This window comes from Hibiscus syriacus, unplaced genomic scaffold (genome assembly GCF_006381635.1).
Source record: "Hibiscus syriacus cultivar Baekdansim isolate YM2019G1 unplaced genomic scaffold, ASM638163v2 tig00110656_pilon, whole genome shotgun sequence".
In the NCBI taxonomy this organism is placed as follows: Eukaryota; Viridiplantae; Streptophyta; class Magnoliopsida; order Malvales; family Malvaceae; genus Hibiscus; species Hibiscus syriacus.
The window spans coordinates 1,173,883-1,196,625 of record NW_024062816.1 but is presented as its reverse complement, the minus strand read 5'-3'; the positions used below and the strand labels follow the sequence as shown (position 1 = coordinate 1,196,625).

Below are 22,743 nucleotides of genomic sequence, written 5' to 3'. Positions count from 1 at the left end.
AAGGGCTTCTAGGTACTTTAAGACAGCTCTTTCTTTTGATATTAAAAAATAAATAAATAATAATAATAAATTATTTTAATATAGTAAGATATTTATTTATTTAAAAATATTAGAAAAGGGCTTCTAGTTGTTCTGAGACAGCTCTTTCCTTCAATATTTAAATAAATAAATATTAAAATATGTAATAATTTTTCCTAAAAATAATTTAGATAAAACTAAATTATAATTTTTATAATATTTAATTATTTAAAATACCAGAATAGGACATCCAGTTGTATTAAGACTGCCCTTTTCTTTGATATTGAAAATAAATAAAGATTATTAATTAAAAATATATATATTTATGTGACTAATATGAAAATAATAATAAAATAATATAAAAGTAATAACAAAATAATAATTTAAAAGAAATAATATTAATTTGCAAAATATAAAAAATCAGGGTCAAAAAAGAAACAAAATAGTATTGACTGAAAAGAAAAATATCAAAATTAAAGGGCATATTTTGAATTATTATAAAAATATAATTACTAATAGTGTAATTTAAACTAATTTATTAATAGGTGATTAAGATAAATATTAATTAAACTATGAGGGACTAAAATGGGTATTTACTCTAATATACATATAAAATACTGGTAAGGACTAAAACATAATAAAATAAAATTCGAAGACTGAATTAGAACGTTCAGAAGTTAGTTTCAGTGACTAAAATGAATAATTATAAAACTCGGATGGCTGCGGAAAGGGTTTGGCCATGCGCGAAATTACAAAATATACCCCTCCCAAAACGGCGTCGTTTGGGAAGGAGTATAAATGCCCCAAACGGCTGGCCCGAAGGGCTAGCTCTCTCATTTCTCTCATTTCTCTCATTTCTCTTTTCTCTCAAAAATAAGAGAGACAGAGTTCTCTCTGGCTTCTCTCTAAAATAAGAGAACACAGTCCCGGTCAGCCACTGTTGCCGGGCTCCGACCACCACTGCCGGCCACCGTTAACGGTGGCCAGAAAATTCTAAAATACACCAAAATATAGATCGAGACGATCTAAAACCGATTACGGTGTTCTTTTTCCCTAAAAAGCTCCCAATCGGAGCAAATCTACGAAAGTACCTTCGGTTTTCAAAGGTTTTTGGTGACGCTTGGAGGCCAGTGGTGACTCCGATTGAGGTGTTGTCTTCCTCGGTAAGTTTCTCTCGCTCTTCTCTTTTTGTTTTGTTGTTTGCTTTGTGGTTTGTTGGTGTTTTGCTTCAATTTTTGGTCTCTTGCTCTCCGTCTTTGCTTGTTGTGGCCTCTCCTTTTTTTGGCAGGATTCGGTGGCTTTTATAGCCACCACAGAGTTTTGTTTGGACCGGTCCTGAGAGGGAAACCTCGGTGACTCACCAAAGCTAGGCTGGTGACTCACAGTAGGGATGGTTGTTGGTTGCCATCTGGCGTTCTGGAGTGTTCCTTGAGGCGGCGGCGTGGCAGCAAGGCGTCGGCAGCAGCTGGTTGGACCATCTGGCTTGGAAAGTGTCGGCAGAGGCGGCTGTTGGGAGTTCTTGGAGGCAGCAGCAGCAGTGCTAGGGTTTAGAAACCCTAGCTGAAACCCCAAATGTTTAGGGTTTCATTTTGGTCTGGGCCAACAGTAAATGGGCCTTGTAAATGGGTTTAGGGTTTTGTAATATTTAATTTAATAATATTAATAATATATATTATTATAATAATAATAATAATAATAATAATAATAATTTTAAAAATAATAATTTAAATAATTTAAGTAAAAGGAAAAATTAGTGTTTACAATATGTTTTTACTTGGCAGATATGTCAGATTCAATGAAATCGTCGACCTCCAGAAAGTACGGATGCTGCAACAGAAGATGAATGGGAGAATCCCCCGTGACTGGAAGATGTATCCCACGTACAAAAATCATCGAAGCCTTCATGTTGGGAAAATGTTAGGCCACGGGAAGACGGCCTAAATAATGACATTTCTTGTAAAGGCATATCTCCTTCTACAATCTGAACAACGTGGAGCATGGTTGGCCTTGAGTTAGGCTCCGAGTGGGAGCATATCAACCCAAGTTTTAAGACCAACTCAACTTCCTCAGCTACATAATTCGAACCCATGTTTCGATCCTTTGCCTCAAGTATATCACCTTTGCTCCAACAGGAATACACCCAATCAACCAAAATGACAGCTTCTGTTGGAGACTGTGATATCGGCCTTCTTCCACAGGCAACTTCAAGCAGAAATGCCCCAAAAGCAAACACATCGGTGCAAGGTGTGGCTTTCCCGGTTCGAGTAAGCTCTGGAGCTAGATAACCAAGAGTGCCCACAACATGAGTTGTGTGTGGTTCTGTTTCATGATCATATAATCTAGCAAGCCCAAAATCTCCCAATCTTCCATTTAGTTCACCATCTAACAAAACATTGCTAGCCTTGACGTCCCTGTGAATCACAACCTGCTCCTATCCTTCATGTAGGTACAACAATCCTGATGCTACACCTTTGATGACTTTGAACCTTTGTCTCCAATTAAGGGTGAGGTTTGTTTGGTCATACAAGTACTTATCCAGACTTCCATTAGGCATGTAGTCGTATATCAGAAGTAGCTCACCTTAACGCCGGCAATATCCCAAGAGTTGAACTAAATTCCGATGACGGAGACGACCGAGGCTCACAATTTCTGCTATGAATTCCTTCATCCCCTGTCTCGATTCATGCGAGACTCTTTTCACCGCAACCTCAAGTTTACTGCTTGGAAGAACTCCTCTATAGACTCTTCCAAATCCACCAGCTCCCAGTAGCTCCTTGTCTTTGAATCCTTTTGCAGCAATATATAGATCTTTGAACTTGAATCTATGAGGCCCATACTCAAGCACCCAATCTTCAACTAATTCAGCGAACTTCCTCTTCCTCCTTATGGAAAAAACTACACCTGAAACTGCTACCAAAATCACACACACCAAAATCGAAGGCAACCCAGTTGTCAAAAGCATTGATGTTTTCTTTGGACCTACGTGAGGAAGCTTTGGAAGTTGAGACAGGGTAAGTTCTTGCGCCTTCCCATTCATCTTAAAGCTCCAACCCAGAACATAAATAGATTCGAAAATAACGCCAGTCGAGGATGAAAAACCAACGTACATCTCATTCTTAACAACTAAAGAAAGATCATGAAAGAAAGATAAAAGAGGAGTCTTGGGTTTAGAAACACGAAACCGAGCTAAAGTAACATCCATTCGCTTCTGTAGACCATGATATTCGACCCAAACTTGTATCCTTTGCCCACCGATCAGTGCCAAACTCAGCTTTCTAAACTGACGGCTGCCATCCTCGTAATAACCAGCAGGAAAGGATGCTCGAGAATTTAACCCATTAATATCAATACCAACGTGATCGCCATTGATGTCTTTGAACTCAGTATTTGGTATCGTGTCGAATTCTACAGCAACAACGTGGTTTCTTTGGTTGCCATTGTTGGAGTCATTGAAGAGTCCCAGATATTGGGCTACAAAAGCTCCGGGGAAACTCTTGGTCGGTGAAATCACGAAAGCCAGTCCGTGGCCGCTGAGACTTTGGTATCCGGATGCAATAGCGAAGACAAAGGTGGTAGAGAAGGAAGAAACGGAACCGTTGGTTGAGTTCTTGAAGCTTACAAGGTGAGGGTAAAAAGCATGGGCTGTTTGTGACCTGCTTTCATTGGTAAGCTTTAGGAGTCCATTGGAAGTGAACTGTGCAATGCCATCAAGGCTTAGATTAGCCGACCGGAATCCGTTGTAGATGAAGCCAACATCATCCGACGCTGCTAAGCTTACAAGAAGAGTTAACGGAATTGCTAACATGAAAGTTAAACACATTGCCATAATCTACTTGCTTTTTTTGTCTCGTTTATTCTATTAAAGCTTTCGGAATTCTTTAAAATTTTCGGTGTCTTATATCTTTTGAAATTATAATCTCTTGATGTGATCATTCATCTATTGATTTGCGTATGAAAATGGTGAATATTTTAATGCGGTGAGAACGAAGGATCAGCTGCTTAGGACTTCTGCTTATAATTTTATTTTTGAGTGTGACAGATCTTCCTCTTTTTGGGATATAATTCAACGTGATTAAACAAAGTAATCAATACAAATAAAATCACCACGGAGGAGGAAACCGGCACGCTTCACACCCACCAAATTCAACTTGCCGATGACACCTTCGAAGACAAATCAACATCAAATAAAATGCACGAAACAGACGTAGTGCCCACCACCAAACGCCGTGCACGGTGGCAGTTCAGACACTGTTGAAGACATTTACCACGTATTAGAAGCAAAACAATTGTGAACAACACTTCTTTATTATTAATGGATCAATAACAACTTAATCAAATGCAGAAGTGGCGAATATGGAGATCAAAAGGTTGGGCCAAGTCTATGCATGTGATGATTAAATAAGAGCTTGATAATATTAAATAGGGTAAATTACATCATTCCTCACTAAACTTTACTCTCTCTCCTATTTTTCTCATCGTACTTTCAATTTTTCTATTTTGCGCTCTGAATTTTACATATTGAATCATTTTTGCTCACTATGTCGTTAACTCTCTAACAGCGTGATGATGTGGTATTTTTTATTATTATTTAATATAAAATAATTGAAAATATAAAGGGTAAATTACACCGTTCCTCTCTGAACTTTACTCTCTCTCCTATTTTACTCACCCAATTATAAAATAAAAATAGAAGGTGGTCGGATGCCACCATCGACCATCGCAGATGGTGACCATTTGATCCTAAATTTCATGGGTCGCTTCGTCTCGATACCTTAAGTCCAAATCCAACCTCCATTTTTCTGAACTTGCTCCAAAGTCCACGAATCGGAGATTGAAACTGAGGAAGCCGAAACGTTTCAGTCAATATTCACGGATTTTGAGACATTTTCCGGTGAAACAACCACCAGATTCGGACTCAAGGGTCGAGATGAACCAACCCATGAATTTTGGGACCGAACGACCATCATCAACGGCGGTCGACGGTGGCTGGCGGTTGTATTCATCCACCTTTTGTTTTTATTTTATGGTTGGATGAGAAAAATAAGATAGAGAGTAAAATTCGGTGAGGAACGGTGTAATTGACGATTAAAAAATAATAAACAAATGACATGTTGTCATGTCGTTAGAGAGTTAACGACAGATTGAGCAAAATGATTCAATTTGTAAAATTCAGTGAGTAAAATAGAAAAATAGAAAGTACGATGAGCAAAATAGGAGAGAGAGTAAAGTTTAGCGAGAAACGGTGTAATTTACCCTATTAAATAATTTTATTATCATCTCATAAAATTAAACAATAAAAATATTCTTGTTACGAATTGTATAATAATTTTATTATATTGAAATATTTTATTTGTTAAAATTAAATGATTTTGTATCCTAAAATATCTCCATCTAATTAAAATCTCTCTTCATATATCTTTCATTCAGCAATCCCTCCATTTAATTAAAATCTTATCTTTCATCCAAGATCTCTCCATCTAATTAAAATCTCTCTCCCGATATCTTTCATTCAAAAATCCCTCCATCTAATTAAAATCTTATCTTTTATCTAAAATCTCTCCATCTAATTAAAATTTCTATCCTAAGCTCTATAAATGGTAAAATTAATATGAAGAGATTACATTTAAATTTATTTTGATGGAGAAGGGTCCGATTATTTATTAACCATTCAGGCAAACTTGGGATGATTCCAAGAATCGGCTGAAAACAACTTTTTTGGGTTCTAAAATAAATGTTACTAGCAGGTCTAGATGTTCTTACTTGAGGACTTGAACATTGTTCTTCAGTTGTTAAGTATAGGTCTGCGATTATTGTTTTTCTTTGTGTTGTTATATAAATGGACTTCAATGATAGAGCTCGACAGTTTTGATTAATAAAATTTGGTTGCTTTATACCTGAGTGTGGCGCACGTTCATCATGAAATCTAAATTTTTTTCGATTGCATATTTATTTTAATAATAGAGTCTACGCTGAAATTTTATTTGTGTTTGTCCTATTTAAAAATTTTATGTTATTAATATATGAGTATACCCATACTCAAAGATATTTCTGGATCAGTCATATTATTGTCTCTTTTTTATCATTGAAGCCACCCAATGAATTTATGGACATGATTATTAAGTAAGACATGGTTCAATGAACATCATAACATTCTTGTTAAAGTTCATATTTTTGGGCCATTAACCAACAATCTCTGCACTTCAGGCCTAATGAATCATCTATTGGGGAAATAGGGTTATTTCCCACACGAACGTAGTTTTAAAATTGACCTAAAATGTCAAGATCAAAAACACCAAAGGTTGCACAACGGATAAACCCGTCAAACTATTGAATATTGAAACAGAATGGAAAAACCGAATAAAAACAATAAAGGAGAGAACACACCAAATTTACGAGGTTCAACGAGAATATTTGTCTACTCCTCGGGCACCACACCGGATGATAACTTCATTATCAACAAAATATTACAACAAATGGAATTCTTTAGAATTCCCATAGTGAGAGAATGAAGAAAACAAATGGAAGAGAGAACTTGTTTGAGGATGATTTCTGATGAAATACTTAGGCCTATTTTATAGTTGAGTTTTAAGGACTAAACTTATAAATAACCTAATATTTTAGGGACCAAAGATGAAAAATAAGTTGCCCACCTACCAAAGAATTTTCCAATGTGTACAAGTTAGCCACCAACCAAATATGTCAACTTTGTCAACTTTCAATTTTGCCAACTTTCAACTTTGTCAACTTTCAACTTTGCTAATTTTTCAAGCCAAACATAACAAATCTCCACCTTGGCTTGAAATTACCAATCATACTCAATTTCTTCAACTCCCCAAATTTCATGAAGCTCCTTTAATGCAGTGCCTCTAATTGTGCTCACAAGCGCCATACACCCGAAGGTGCTCAAACTTTCAGGATGTTAATCAAGTTCAAACAATGATTGAACTTGATTACTGTTACCACCTTGGTCATCATATCTGCAGGATTTTCTGATGTCACAATTTTTTGAAGTAGAATCTTTCCTTCTTCAAAGATCTTCCGCAAAAAGTGATACCTCACGTCGATATGCTTAGTCCTTGAATGATATACTTGATTTTTCGCTAAGTGAATAGCGCTTTGACTGTCACAATAGAGATTAATGTGACTTTGAACAACTTCCAAGTCTTCCATCAACCCGTTAAGCCAAATTGCATCCTTCACAGCTTCTGAAACTGCCATGTATTATGCCTCTGTAGTAGACAAAGCCACCGTAGATTGTAAAGTATACTTCCAACTTATTGGGGCTTTAGCAAGAGTAAACAAATACCAGTAGTGGTCGAAGTTTATCCAAATCACCAGCATAGTCGGAATCAACATATCTAACCACACACTGACCAAGTGCTTCATCATGTTTCCATGGTTTGTTGGAGATACCATAGAATCCATTTCACAGCTTGTCAATGTCCTTCTCCAGGATCATGCATGTACCTGCTCACAACTCCAACTGCTTGTGAAATGTCAGGACGTGTACACACTATTGCATACATCAAGCTCCCAACTGCATTAGCCTATGGAAATTTTTCTATATGCTCTCATTCTTCGTTAGTTTTAGGATATAACTGAGAACTAAGTTTCAAATGAGAAGCCGATGTGATACTTACATGTTTGGTATTTTCATTCATGCCAAAACATTGTAATACCTTTCTCAGATAATGCTTCTGTGTTAAACAAAGCTTCCCTCTCTATCTATCTCTGCTTATCTCCATACCAAGAATCTTCTTGGACTTACCTAGATCTTTCATCTCAAACTCTTGATTAAACTGAGCCTTTAATTTGTCTATCTCCTTTTGACTCTTCGAAGCGATCAACATATCATCAACGTACAAGAGAAGATAAATGAAATATCCATCTTTGAGCTTTTGCAAATACACACAATGATCATATTTGTTTATAGTATATTTTTGCCTCCTCATAAAGCTATCAAATCACTTGTACCACTGCCTCGGAGATTGCTTCAATCTATATAGCGATTTGCTCAACTTACAAACTCATTTCTCATAACCACCATCTTTGTATCCTTCTGGCTGAGTCATATAGATCTCCTCTTCTAAATCACCATGCAAGAAAGTCATCTTTATATCAAGTTGACCTACCTCTAAATTCAACTGTGCTATCAAGGCCAACAATATTCTAATGGAGGAATGCTTCACAACAGGGGAAAATACTTCATTGTAGTTGATTCCATCCTTTTGAGCGTAGCCTTTAGCTACCAACCTTGCCTTGTAGCGAACATCTTTCTTGCTATGAGATCCATCTTTCTTTGCAAATACCCACTTACATCCAATTGTTTTTTTACCTTTCGGTAATTGTGTTAGTTTCCAAGTGTTGTTCTTTTGGAGAGATTGCATTTCTTCATCCATGGCACTTTTCCACTTATCACTTTCCAAGCTTTGTATTGCTTCTTGGTAAGTGATAGGGATATCATCATCAATAACTAGAAGAGCATAGGCCACCATATCAACAAATCAAGCAGGTCTACGAATTTCTCTCCTTGGCCTTGTAACTGCAAGTGGTTCTGGTGTCTCCAATGGTTCTTGGGTTTGAACCTCTTCATCTTCTGATTCTTCTATTGGAGTTGAAGAATTAGCTGCATCAACTTCTGGGATCATCGTCTGTTGAAACTCCACCTGTTTTGTAGTATGCTCCACCTGCTACGGAGTATTCTTGTCTGGATAGCTTCATTTGTTACCTTCTTTACTAGGGTAGATTCATCAAATGTAACATCTTTGTTACAAATTATCTTCTTGGTGTCTAAACACCAAAGGCGAAATCCCTTCACTCCATGGGTGATTCCCATAAAGAGAGCCTTCTTTGCTCTCGGATCAAGCATGGATTCTTTCACATGATAATAAGCAGAGGATCCAAATACATGTAAGGAATCATAATCATTAGCAGGTTTTCCAGAGCATACCTCCAATGGTGTTTTTCCTCCTATCGCTGATGACGGAAGACGATTGATGAGATGGCCAGCATATGTCACAGCCTCAGCCCAAAATGCCTTGCCTAACCCAGCATTAGACAACATACATCGAACTTTCTCCAATAGTGTTCGATTCATACACTCTTCCACCCCCATTCTGTTGTGGTGTATTTCTAACAGTGAAGTGTCGAACAATACCATATTCATGGCAAACGTCAAAGAATGTGTCACTTTTATATTCCCCTTCATTGTTCGTCCTAAGATGTTTGATCTTTCTACCATTCTGGTTCTTGATCATATTTTTTCATTTCGAGAAAATTTGAAGCACTTCATTTTTAGACTTCATCGGATACACCCAAACTCTTCTGGAAAAGTCATCTACAAAAGTTACAAAATAATGGTCTCCTCCCAAAGACGATATCTTTGAAGGACCCCATGCATTTGAGTGAATATAATCCACAATACATTTTGTATTATGTATAGTGGTTCCAAACTTCACTCTCTTCTACTTTCCCAAAACACAATGCTCGTAAAAGTTCAATTTGCAAGTCTTTGTACCTTTCAACAATCCTTTCTTTGCCAGATTTGCAAGGATTTCTCTCCAGCATGTCCCAACCGCATATGCCACAATTGGGTTGTGTCCAAATCATCACCTCTGGAAGCTGCTGCAACAGCTCCAATAATTGTACTACTTTGGTAGTAATACAAATTATTTTTCCTGATGCCCTTCATCATCACAAGTGCACCAAATGTGACTTTTAAAACTCCATCTCTCATAGTGACGACTGAGCCTTTGGATTCCAAGGCTCCCAACGAGATGATATTTTTCTTCAAACTGGGCATGTATCGGACATCAGTCAGAACTCTGGTTGATCCATCTTGATTCTTCAATTGAATTGAACATATCCCAACAGTTTTACAGGCATTGTTATTGCTCATATAAACAACTCCTGCATTTAGTTCTACTAAATCGGAGAACTACTCCCGATTAGGGGACATATGATAGGTGCAACCCGAATATAATATCCATTCATCTGAATAGAATGTTGTTGATGAAGCAACCAATGATATGTCAGAGTCATTTGCATCATGCTCTGCAAAACATGCATCTAGAGCAGCTTTTCCTTTCTTCTTCAGCTTCGGAGAATCTTTCTTCCAATTTCCTTTCTTATGACAAAAGGCACATTCATCTTTTCTCAGTCTAGACTTCGACTTTGATCTCCCTCTCCACTTTGGCTTTTGACTTTTCGAACGACCTCTTGCCACCATGGCCTCCGCTGCTTCGTACTTGTTCTCCTTCTTAGTTTTCTTCCTAAGCTCATAACTATACAAAGCAGCAGTTACATCTTTAAGGGTAACATTATCCTTACCATGAAGTAACGTTGTCTCAAGGTGCTCAAATTCATCTGGAAGAGATGACAACATCAAAGACAAATCTTCATCTTTGAAGGTTTCATCCATGCCCAATAAGTCTGCCTCTAGCTCATTGAACGCAGTGATGTGTTCATTTATACTAGTGTCTGGTTGATAATCAAATCTGAACAATCTTTTCTTCTTGTGGAGACGATTCTGAGAGCTTTTCTTTAGGAATTTTTCCTCCAATGTTTTCCACATCTTACTTGCAGAAGTCTCGTTCTTGTAGCCATACTTCTGCTCCCTGGAAAAACATTATCGAATCATGCTGCACGCCAAACGATTGATTGTTCTCCATTCTTTCTCCTCCATATATTCGGGCTTTTCTTCCTCAATGGCGATGTCTAGACCTTATTGGAATAAAACGTCTAACACATCGCCTTGCCACATGCCAAAATGACCGGATCCATCGAACAACTCCACCGAGAAATTTGCATTTGACATCACCCTCCTCAGCGGTCCAGATGAAGAGCTTGATGTCTCAACTGATTCGTATTTTGGCATTTTAATTCTAACGAACAATATTCAATATCATGAAATGTATCTTTTCAGCAACGAAACCACCAGGATAACCTCAACCGAAGCTCTGATACCAATTGTTGGGAAAACATGGTTATTTCCCACACGAATGTAGTTTCAAAATTGACCTAAAATGTCAAGATCAAAACCACCAAAGGTTGCACAACGGATAAACCCATCAAACTATTGAATATTGAAACACAATGGAAAAATCGGATAAAAACAATAAAGGAGAGAAAACACCAAATTTACGAGGTTCGATGAGAATATCGTCTACTCCTCGGGCACCACACCGGATGATAACTTCACTATCAACAAAATATTACAACAAATGGAATTCTTTAGAATTCTCAAAGTGAGAATGAAGAAAACAAATAGAAGAGAGAACTTGTTTTGAGATGGTTTCTAATGAAATACTTAGGTCTATTTATAGTTGAGTTTTAAGGACTAAACTTATAAATAACCTAATATTTTAGGGACCAAAGATGAAAAATAAGTTGACCACCTACCAAAGAATTTTCCAATGTGTACAAGTTAGCCACCAACCAAAGGTGTCAACTTTGCCAACTTTCAACTTTGCAAACTTTCAATTTTGTCAACTTTCAACTTTGCTAATTTTTCAAGCCAAACATAACACCATCAATCTCTTACGAGAATCAACATTTACAAGCCGACCTAACAGGAAAGGGACGTTCTTACCGTGCTTTGCATAGTAATTATCAAATCCCATGCGACAAGTTATTGGAAAGCTCTCCATTTGGCAGAACCAAAGATTGAAACTTTAACAAAATCAATAGAAGAAAGATGAGGTTCAAACTAAGTTCCACTTTATAAGGCACCAAAATCACCATCATTTTACCATGGCTGACAACCAGCAAACTGAATCCTCTGATAAACAGCCTGTTGAAGCACCAATTTTACCAAGTCATTTGCTCCACATAAAATTATATACATGATCACTGGTAGTCAACTAAATTACTGGGTTAAATGCAGGAACTCAAGTGATTTTGTCCGAATCAAGCACTACTCCCAAAATGGAATAGCCGGAATTGTAGGCCTCACCCCAGAAAAGCGGAGAAAAAGATTAAAGACGACATGCCAAGGGTTCAGATTCATGTGGTCCAAGCTAATTCCTTTCTTACCATGGATTTTAACCGGGGAAGGGTTTGAGTATATCTTGACCCTTCAGGAAAAGTTGAAAGGCCTCCAAGAATTGGCTAAAACTAGCTTGATCTGCCTTTTAGAATAATATTGCAGGTAGGTCATTGATGTTTTTGTTTATGTACTTGTAAACAAGTTCTTAATTATCGTTTCCGTCTTTGTCCTTTTACATAAATGAACTTTCAAATTCGGTAACGTTCTAACAAATTCCAAGATTTGAGTCTTGTTTCCATTTTTGTATTACTTCGTTTGGATAAAGAATCGCAGTTGATGATTTCATGAATTGATAGATATAAGAGATGAAAAAAATCCAAAGAGATCTCATGTTAAATCTGGCAGACTAACTTATATATAGATCATTCTTATTGTTGGTGTCTGACCTAAGATGATCATTGGTATTTGTACATTGACACACTTTAACAAATGTCAAGATTCAAGTCTTGTACATCTTTTAGTTTGGGTGGAGAGTCAAAATTGATGATGTTATGGGCTAACAGAGATAAGAGATATGGGAGAAAATCTCACAGAGAGTTCGAAAGAGGTCTTATGTTGAGCCTTGCATGGTGATTTATACAAATCTTTGATGTTGTATTAAGTTGGTGTCAGGCTTAGAGTGATGATTGGTATACGCAAGTCAACAACCTAAATAGATTTTAATTATCAAATGTTAGATTGTATAGCATGTGAACCTGAAAGAAATCATGACAAAGATATGTAGTTGTCTGAATGACATAAAATTTTGAAGGCTTCGAAGAATTTCGAAAAATATAGAACTTTGGAGGTTTCGATGAATCTCGGAGACCTTAATGAAAGTAGAATTGTAGCCTCCAAAAAAGGTTTGGGAGAGATACAAGTATTGCTTATAGTGGTAGTCTTTCTATGGTTTGTGATATGCATGACCCTAGACTGGTGGCCTTTTCGTCACCTAAATTTTAAAATGGATTGTCTGTTATAGGTGGCATGGAAACATGAAAGTTTATGGGGGTAGGAAAGTCAGAACTTCTACAGAGTGGTCCATTTTAGAAGACATAAATGAAGAAAGATGCGAGTGGTCCCTTGAGATATTGTTTTAGTATCCCACATCAATGCAGTCAAGTACTGAAGGAATGGTCTAAAAGCCTATATGAAGCTTCTGGGCAGCATTCAATCATCTTCTCTTCCTCTATCAAACAACAAAAAAGGTCTGCAGTCAAGAGTCTTCTTTCTATATTCTGCATATTTTAGCCATAATTCTAGTGTCGGTTCATTTGGTTAGTCTTAGTTTTGGACTGATATTTTTGGTAAGCTTCGAGTCTTTGTTCTTTGTGTTAAAAGTTTCAAAGTTTGGCAACCAACTTTGGAAAATGTTTTTTTCAAAGTTTGGTAAATGTTTCTTTGAAAAATGTTTTTCAAAGTTTGGTAAAATTTTGGTAGATGTTTGTTGAAAATAGGAATGGGTAAATTCACTTTAGTCATTGCACTTTAGGGTATTTTCAAAGATTAGTCCCTAAGTTTCTACTATAAATACCCTTACCCATTTAGCTTCAAAATCATCCCAAAACATTTCTTTCTTCCTATACTAGAGAGCTTTCTTGTGAGTAGTGAGTGTTTTGTAAACACCTGTAAATTTTCTCTCTTAGTAAAAGATCTGCAGTAGCCCGGAGACGTAAGCACAATTGGCTGAACTCCGTTATCAATTTCGGTATTATTTTTCTGCTTTTATTTCGCATTCTCACTAATCTGGTTATAGGGAAATTACTTGTACTCGGTTTATTTTCCTAACAACTGGTATCAGAGCTTTTGGTTGTGAATTTTGTCAATTTTTCTGTGAGGTTACTATTCATTACTATTCACGTGAATAGTGAATTTTGTGAATAGTGAAATTTCGGTCGGCGATACGAGTTTGTCGACGGTGGTGTTCTAATACACGGTGGTTCACAGAATTGTCAGAAACGATCCAAAAAAAGCCAGATTCGAGTGGAAGCGATGGCTTGCAGACGAAGGGAAGGTGAAAATTGAAAAGTTCGATGGTGCGGACTTTGGCTTTTGGAAGATGCAGATTGAAGATTTTCTGTACCAGAAAAATCTTATCAACCTCTCTCAGGAAAGCAACCAGAGGGCATGAGAATGAAGACTGGGCTCTTCTCGACCGACAAGCCCTCGGAGTCATCCGCCTGACGTTGTCCCGAAATGTTGCTTTCAACATAGCAAAGGAAAAGACCACGGCGGGTCTTATGGCGGCTCTCCAGTATGTATGAGAAACCATCGGCCTCAAACAAAGTTCATTTGATGAGCGATTATTCAATTTGCGGATGACGAAGGGGCATCGGTGGCACAACACCTAAATGAACTCAACACAATCACAACCCAGTTGAGTTCAGTGGAATTGAGTTCGATGATGAAGTTCGAGCTTTAATTCTCTTATCATCTCTACCAGACAGTTGGAATGCTACTGTTACAGCAGTCAGCAGTTCGTCGGAAACAGCAAATTAAAATTCGACGATGTTCGGGATCTGGTACTGAGTGAAGAAATTCGACGGAGAGAATCGGGTGAAGCATCAACCTCCTCAGCCTTGCACACGGAGTCTAGAGGAAGAACTTCAGAAAGATATTCAAATCGTGGCAGATCAAAATCCAGACGGGAAAAATCTAGAACGGGAAAGAAAGATTTACCTGTTATAATTGTGGCAAGAAAGGTCACTTTAAAAGAGATTGCCGAGCACTGAAGAAAGATACCGGTGCACAGGAATCTGCCAACGTGACAGAGGAGACAGGTGATGCCATGATTCTAAGCGTCAACAGTCCGATTGAATCATGGTCTTGGATTCAGGGGCATCTTTCCACTCCACCCCATGCCAAGAAATCATGGAGAACTATGTCAGTGGTGATTTGGGAAGGTTCATCTTGCTGATGATGAACCTTAAAGATCGTCGGAAAAGGAGACATCCGACTAAAGTTGCCAACCAGACCACCTGGAAGCTGACAGGAGTGAGACATATTCCTGGCCTCAAAAGAAATCTGATTTCTGTTGGACAGCTTGATGGAGAAGGATATAGCACAACCTTTTCAGGCTGTGAATGGAAGATTACCAAAGGAGCACTCGTCATTGCTCGTGGTAAGAAGACTGGTACTCTCTATGTAACCTCAAATTTAGAGATATCATTGCAGTAGCAGATGCTGATGGAAAATCAACCTATGGCACCAAAGGCTTGGCCATATGAGCGAGAAAGGGATGAAGACACTTTTGTCAAAAGGGAAGCTGCCGGATCTAAAAAAATGTAGAGACTATGTGAGGATTGCATCTTTGGCAAACAAAGGATCCCAAAGATTGGCAAGACACCCAAGGGGTTTATTTTCTGAAGAAGAAATCAGAAGTCTTCGATATCTTCAGAAAATGGAAGGCCATGGTGGAAAATGAGACTGGTTTGAAAGTCAAGCGGTTGAGGTCTGACAATGGAGGAGAGTACAGAGACAGTAGATTCAGAGATTTCTGTGCAAACAATGGATCAAGATGGAGACAACAGTTCCCAAGACACCGCAACATAATGGTGTAGCAGAGCGCATGAACAGAACTCTGAATGAACGTGCCAGAAGTATGAGGATACATGCCGGCTTGCCCAAATTTCTATGGGCTGAAGCAATCAACACTGCAGCTTACTTGATCAACCGTGGGCCCTCAGTTCCTTTGGATGGCAGAATACCAGAGGAAGTTTGGAGCAAGAAAATAAACCTTTCACACTTAAGAGTGTTTGGTTGTATTTCTTATGTACACATAGACTCTGCTGAAAGAAGTAAGCTTGATGCTAAGTCCAACAAATGTGTCTTTGTTGGTTATGGCGGTGATGAGTTCGGTTACCGGTTTTGGGACTATGAAAATCGGAAGATCAAGAAGCAGAGACGTCATTTTCAATGAAAATGTGATGTACAAAGATAGATCAACCGCAGAATCAAGTAATACCGAAGCTGAAACAAAGGAATTTGCTGAGTTCGAGGAGATTTCTGGAAATGATGTTCAGATCAATCCTGAAGCAGTTCAAGAAGAACCAGGCACACCAGAACTGAGACGCTCCTCCAGAATTCCTAAACCAACCCAACGGTATTCTCCTTCTTTACACTACTTGTTGCTGACTGACAATGGTGAACCAGAGTGCTATGATGAAGCAATGCAAGTGGAGGATTCAGTCAAGTGGGAGTCTTCCATGAAAGATGAGATGGACTCGCTTATGTCAAATCAGACATGGGGATTAGCTGAATTACCACCAGGCAAGAAAGCGCTCCACAACAAGTGGATTTACAGGATCAAAGAGCACGATGGGAGCAAACGCTACAAAGCAAGATTGGTTGTCAAAGGCTTTCAGCAAAAAGAAGGTATTGACTACAATGAAATTTTCTCTCCAGTCGTAAAATTGTCTACAATCAGACTGGTGTTGAAAATTGTAGCTGCAGAGAATTTACATCTTGAGCAGTTAGAAGTAAAGACAGCTTTCCTTCATGGTGATTTGGAGGAAGAAATCTATATGAGGCAGCCACAAGGCTTCATAGAGGCAGACAAGAAAAACCTGGTATGCAGGTTGAAGAAGAGCTTGTATGGTTTAAAACAAGCTCCTAGACAGTGGTACAGAAGTTCGTAGCTTCATGAGCAGTGGTTTTATCAGATGCCAAGCAGATCATTGTTGCTACATCAAGAGGTTCGACAACAGCTTCATTATTTATTATTGTACGTTGATGACATGCTCGTTGCAGGCTCAGACATGCAAGAGATTATACACTTGAAGCAAAAATTGTCGAAGCGTTTGCTATGAAGGATCTGGGCGCTGCAAAGCAAATTCTTGGGATGAGGATCAAGAGAGACACAAAGTCGGGGACTTTGATGTTATCACAGGCTGAGTACATCAACAAAGTACTCTCCAGGTTCAACATGCAAGATGCTAAACCAGTAAGTACACCTTTAGGTGTTCATTTCAGACTCTCCAAAGACCAATCACCAAAGACGGAGGAAGAACGTGCACACATGGTGAAGGTGCCGTATGCCTCAGCAATTGGAAGTCTGATGTATGCCATGGTTTGTACCAGACCAGATATTGCTCATGCAGTGGGAGCTGTTAGCAGGTACATGAATAATCCGGGCAAGGTACACTGGGAAGCAGTCAAATGGATCCTCAGATATCTTCGGGGTACCACAAACAAAGCACTTTGTTTCAAAGGTGGAGATATGATACTGACAGGCTATGTAGATGCTGACTTAGCCGGAAATGTCGACATCAGAAGGACTACAGGGTATGTCTATACTCTAGGAGGCACTGCAGTGAGTTGGGTTTCTCAACTCAGAAGATAGTTGCTCTCTCCACAACTGAAGCAGAATATGTCGCTGTTACGGAAGCCAGCAAGGAGATGGTTTGGCTCCAAAGTTTCTTGGAAGAGTTAGGCAAGAAACAAGAAAACAATATCTTGTATTGCGACAGTCAAAGTGCTATCCATCTAGCAAAGAATCCGTCTTTTCATTCCAGGACAAAGCACATACAATTGAGATATCATTTTATCCGGTCTCTTTTGGAAGATGGGATTTTGAAACTTGAAAAGATTAGTGGAGCTCAAAATCCGGCAGACATGTTGACAAAGACGGTGACTACGGACAAACTGAAGTTGTGGTGTGAAGACATATTAAAATCAGTCTTCAAGTGGGAGATTGTTAAAAGTTTCAAAGTTTGGCAACCAACTTTGGAAAATGTTTTTTTTCAAAGTTTGGTAAATGTTTCTTTGAAAAATTTTTCAAAGTTTGGTAAAATTTTGGTAGATGTTTGTTGAAATAGGAATGGGTAAATTCACTTTAGTCATTGCCTTTAGGTATTTTCAAAGATTAGTCCCTAAGTTTCTACTATAAATACCCTTACCCATTTAGCTTCAAAATCATCCCAAAACATTTCTTTTTTCTTCATACTAGAGAGCTTTCTTGTGAGTAGTGAGTGTTTTGTAAAACACCTGTAAATTTTCTCTCTTAGTAAAAGATCTGCAGCAGCCCGGAGACGTAAGCACAATTGGCTGAACTCCGTTATCAATTTTCGGGTATTATTTTTCCGCTTTTATTTCGCATTCTCACTAATCTGGTTATAGGGAAATTACTTGTACTCGGTTTATTTTCCTAACACTTTGCCTATTTATTTGCCTTGTAAATGTCAAGAACTCCCACAATGCCACTAGGCCACTACCAAAGGATTCCATGTCAGCTATAACTAGGGATGGGCACGGGCGGGGCGGGTTTTTGGCTGCCCAACCCGAAAACATATCTAAAATCCGATTTCGCCTGAGGAATTTTGAGTTTTTTCCGGCCTCGAACCCTCTCCAATTTTTAGATTAAATTCTTAATTCCGACCCGACTAGACCCGAATATATAATATTTTTAAATAATATATTTTATTATAGATATTTATAATTATTTTTTATATTTAAAATGTTAAATTAAATTTTTATTAATTAAATAATATATTTTAATAATAAAATAAAAATTCTTAAAATATTAATATAATATATATATATAATAATCGGTTAAGTCGGTCAATGATTTTCACCTTAAACCCGGCCCCGCCCCGCCCCGAAATTTTTTACTATAATCCGTCCCGCCCTTCTCCGAGCCCCGAAAAAAAAAAAAATGCCCCTTTTGGATCGGATTGGGTCGGGACCCGTCAGATACGGGTATTTTGATCATTCCTAGCTATAACAACTCCATTATTTTCATCGCTGCTTTGGATCATATCTAGAGATGGTAATAAATCAGGTTGAATCCGATTTTAATTAATCGATCTGACCTTAAAAAGTATATATTTTTATTCGAATTTGATTTGATCCGAAAAATATATACTCCCTTCATTCAACTCGATTCAACTCGAGATGCATATTCTCCACCTAAATCCGATCGAACTTGAGTTTAAGATAAAATTTATATCCAACTCAACCCAACAACTATAGAAGGTTATTTTAACTTGATAAAATAGAGACCTAATTAAAAAAAATAGAGAGATGAATATTATAGTAATTATTCCTCAATTTATGAAAATTTTATATTGTTACCTCATATCGGATAAGATATTTTTCATCATATACTTGAACTTGATTCAATCACTTTCTTCAAATTTTGACCCAAATCTATTCTTTAAATAAAAAAATTCCTATCGTACTAAATCGAATCAAATCTATTATATTATATTATCATCCCTAATCATATGAAGGGGCCTAATCTATTCAAATTCGAAAATCTAAAATTCACATGTTAATATAAAACTAAAAAATGACATAATCTATTGTAAAATATTTTTATAAAAAATGTAACATTTTAAATTGAACCAGTTAATATTTTAAATTAAAATAAAATATTACATTATTCTTAATTTTTTCAATTCGGTTATAATCAAAAATATTATAAATTATATATTTTTTAGTCGAATAAGATAATATTTTAAAAATAAAACTCACCTTAATTAAATTTAAATTAAGTTCTTGTACAACAAAACTACCCTACTCAAATTACCAATAAATTTTGGTAGTTTTGGTCAATTTGCAGCCCAATTTCAACTATCAAGCCACATTCTTATAAATACAAGAGAAGGAATGGAGATCTATATTAATAGCGATTACTACATTAAGTCGATTAATTTGGAATTAAGGACAATAATGCCTGTAAGTATACGAGGACAGATGATGTTAAAACACAAAAACAGAGGGAGCTAGAAGTAAAAATAAAAATAATAATAAAAAACCCATTAACGCCATCACATTTTCCCAAACGTTGTCAGAAAGAGTTTTTGCTACAAAACATGTGAAACATCAGTGTCCTTGTTCCCTTTGGTTGAATGCTCCCATTGTTTTGCATATGATACAAGCTCAGCCCTTACGAAATATATATAAAAAACGAAGAAAAAGATTAAAAAAACTATCTAGTCTCTAAGGAGGGAAAGTGGAGAGGTGGAAAGCGAGGCAAGGCATTACCAGTTTCCATGAATGAATTTTGAACTCGTTTTTCAAACGATGAGGCCGCGAATGAATTCACAAAAGCATCGAACCCGTCTCCGAAACCTTTTCCTCCGTCGAAGGCCATCGGTGGCCGCAAATTTTCCGGTAATTGAGCCTCTCCGTTGAGATACCTCACTACATGCCTCATGGTAGGCCGTGCCACAGGCATGTCATTTGAACAAATTAGGCCTAATTTAAGCACCATCAGCATTTCCCCTTCATCATATTTGCCATTCAGCCTGGGGGTCAGCCACATCAAGTAGTCTCCCTTGTGTGAGCTTCTCCCACACCCATCAACCAACACTAATTCCTCAGGCAGTGCCTTGGGCTCAATTGGCCTTCTCCCACATGCAACTTCAAGCAACAATGCACCAAATGCATAGACATCGGAGCTCGTTGTTGCCTTTCCGGTTTTGGGTAACTCCGGTGCTAGATATCCCAATGTGCCGACTACCCGAGTTGTCCCCGGATTCGAACCGTGTTCGTACAATCTTGCGAGGCCGAAGTCTCCTAATCTCCCATTCAATTCTCATCTAATAACACATTACTCGCCTTAACATCTCTAGGAATCACAATTTGTTCATAGCCTTCATGTAAATAAAGAAGACCCGAAGCAACACCTTTTATAATCCTAATCTCTGCTCCCAATTCAATATTGTTTTAGGCTCATCAACAAAAACCGATCCAAGCTGCCATTAGCCATGAAATCAAAACAAGAAGAAGATCACCTCTTCTCCTGCACATCCTAGTAACTGAACCAATTCCGATGTCGAAGCCTTCCGACACTCGCGATTTCGGATACGAATTCCCGCAAGCCCTGCTTTGATTCATGAGAAACTCTCTTCACAGCAACATCAGTCTTTGATTGTCGAAATGTTCCTTTGTAAACCTTCCCAAAACCTCCTTGTCCAAGCAATTTCTTGTCCTGAAACCATTGGTTGCTTTCTTGAGCTCTTCATAAGGGTATCTTTGTGGTCCAATCTCCAGCTCCCAATCTTCAATCACATCAGCGTTTTTAATCTTGAAGATGATATAAACGGTGACGGATGCAGCAATAATGACAAGAACGACAGATGAAACCGAGACACCGACTGTTAAAGCTGTATGTTTCTTTGGTGGTCCGGAAGTTTAGGCAGAGAAGACAGATCAAGAGCTTGAGGTTGTCCATTGATTTTAAAGCTCCAACCCGAAACATAATGCGAGCTAGCAAGTAAACCAGTTGAAGCTGAGAAAACCAACATACATAAACTCCTCAACAAAAGGCGAAAGATCTACATGAAAAGACAAGATCGGCAATCTGGGTCTTGTGGAATTCGGTGCCACGGTCACATTAATGACTTTTTCAACCGAATCGTAATCGATCCAAGCTTGGATTGGCTTCCCACTTTTGAGGGTGAGATTCTGCTTTGTGTCACCGTCGTCAGTGAGTAAGCTGCGGTAGCCGAAGCATTCGAGACCAAGCTGTTGAGGTCGATGCCGATGTGGTTGTCGTTGATGTCCTGGAACTCAAAATCCTGAACCGTGTCGAACTCAACCGCAACCAGATGGTTACTGAAGTTCCCATTATTAGTCGCGTTCAGGATTCCAAGATACTGACTCGGGAGTGCCTTGAGATCTTTAGAAACACCGATTGTGAAAGCAAGCCCGTGCCCACCGAGCTTTAAGTACTCAGGAACCGAAACGAAAACGAAAGAAGTAGAAAAGGAAACAGCTTGGCCATTAGGGGAGTTCTTGAATCTAAACGGGGAGCTGTAAAAAGCATGACCCTGCAAACGACTGGTGTCATTCGTCAACCGAAGAATGCCATGTTTATCAATCTCTGCAACTCCAGTAAGCGTTAAGTTGTTGGGATTTAGGTCTTTGAATCCAGGGAAGAAGAGCTCAGTGGGTTGTGAAGAAGAAACTGAGATCAAGAGAAAGAAAAGTGGGATGAAACAAGCCATGTTTGAAAGGAACTCAAGCTCCGAGGAAGAAACTGTGAGATTGAGATCTCATGGTAGTAATGATAATTGATAAGAGATCTAAAGGACCAGTGATGAGTTTACAAGCAGAAAGGTTGAAACTTTAGCCATTAACTTGGCTATATGAGACACCAATGGGCCGAAGAGATAGAGATGTGGAAGGAAGGAGAAAGAGAGGGTGACGCGTGTGTGTCGTAGCGGTTTTAGGTAAGGTTTTGGCGCAGACCACACCGAGCCACAGTCTGAACTGTGACGATAAAATCAGCAGGAAAAGGGTTAGCCACGTTAGTGGTGTACCTTTGAAAGCAATGGCAGATCCACGTTCATTTTGGGTGGTAATAGGTTGGCGTCAGGAATGCACCTAGAGGACGAACATGTTAGTTATCTTAAAATTTTAAATTCTTATCTATTTTAAATTATATTTTTATTCTTTTTTATTAAAAAATAATCTGTAAAATCCTAAGATAAAATTATTTTCTACTTAAAATTTATAATTTTTTTCATAATATGAAATTATACGTCCATCTTTAATTGGCGAGAACAATTTTTCAATTGACTTGATTTTCAAACTTAATTTTACTTAAATTTTAGCAGCTAAATGCGAAAAACAAAAAACTAGCTGGCTTCAATTCGATTTGTTCAAAATATTATATTATATATTCGTATTTAAGAAATTTTCTGTAGGGAGCTTACCTAATAGCATGAGGAACAATCAATGCACCCAACAGC

At 37.9% G+C, this 22,743-nt stretch overlaps 2 pseudogenes; both read right to left on the bottom strand.

Moving 5' to 3' along the window:
* Nucleotides 1–1,810: 1,810 nt before the first annotated feature.
* Nucleotides 1,811–3,838, bottom strand: LOC120137311 (annotated as a pseudogene).
* A 15,999-nt stretch (nucleotides 3,839–19,837) lies between these two features.
* Nucleotides 19,838–22,278, bottom strand: LOC120137335 (annotated as a pseudogene).
* Nucleotides 22,279–22,743: the final 465 nt, after the last annotated feature.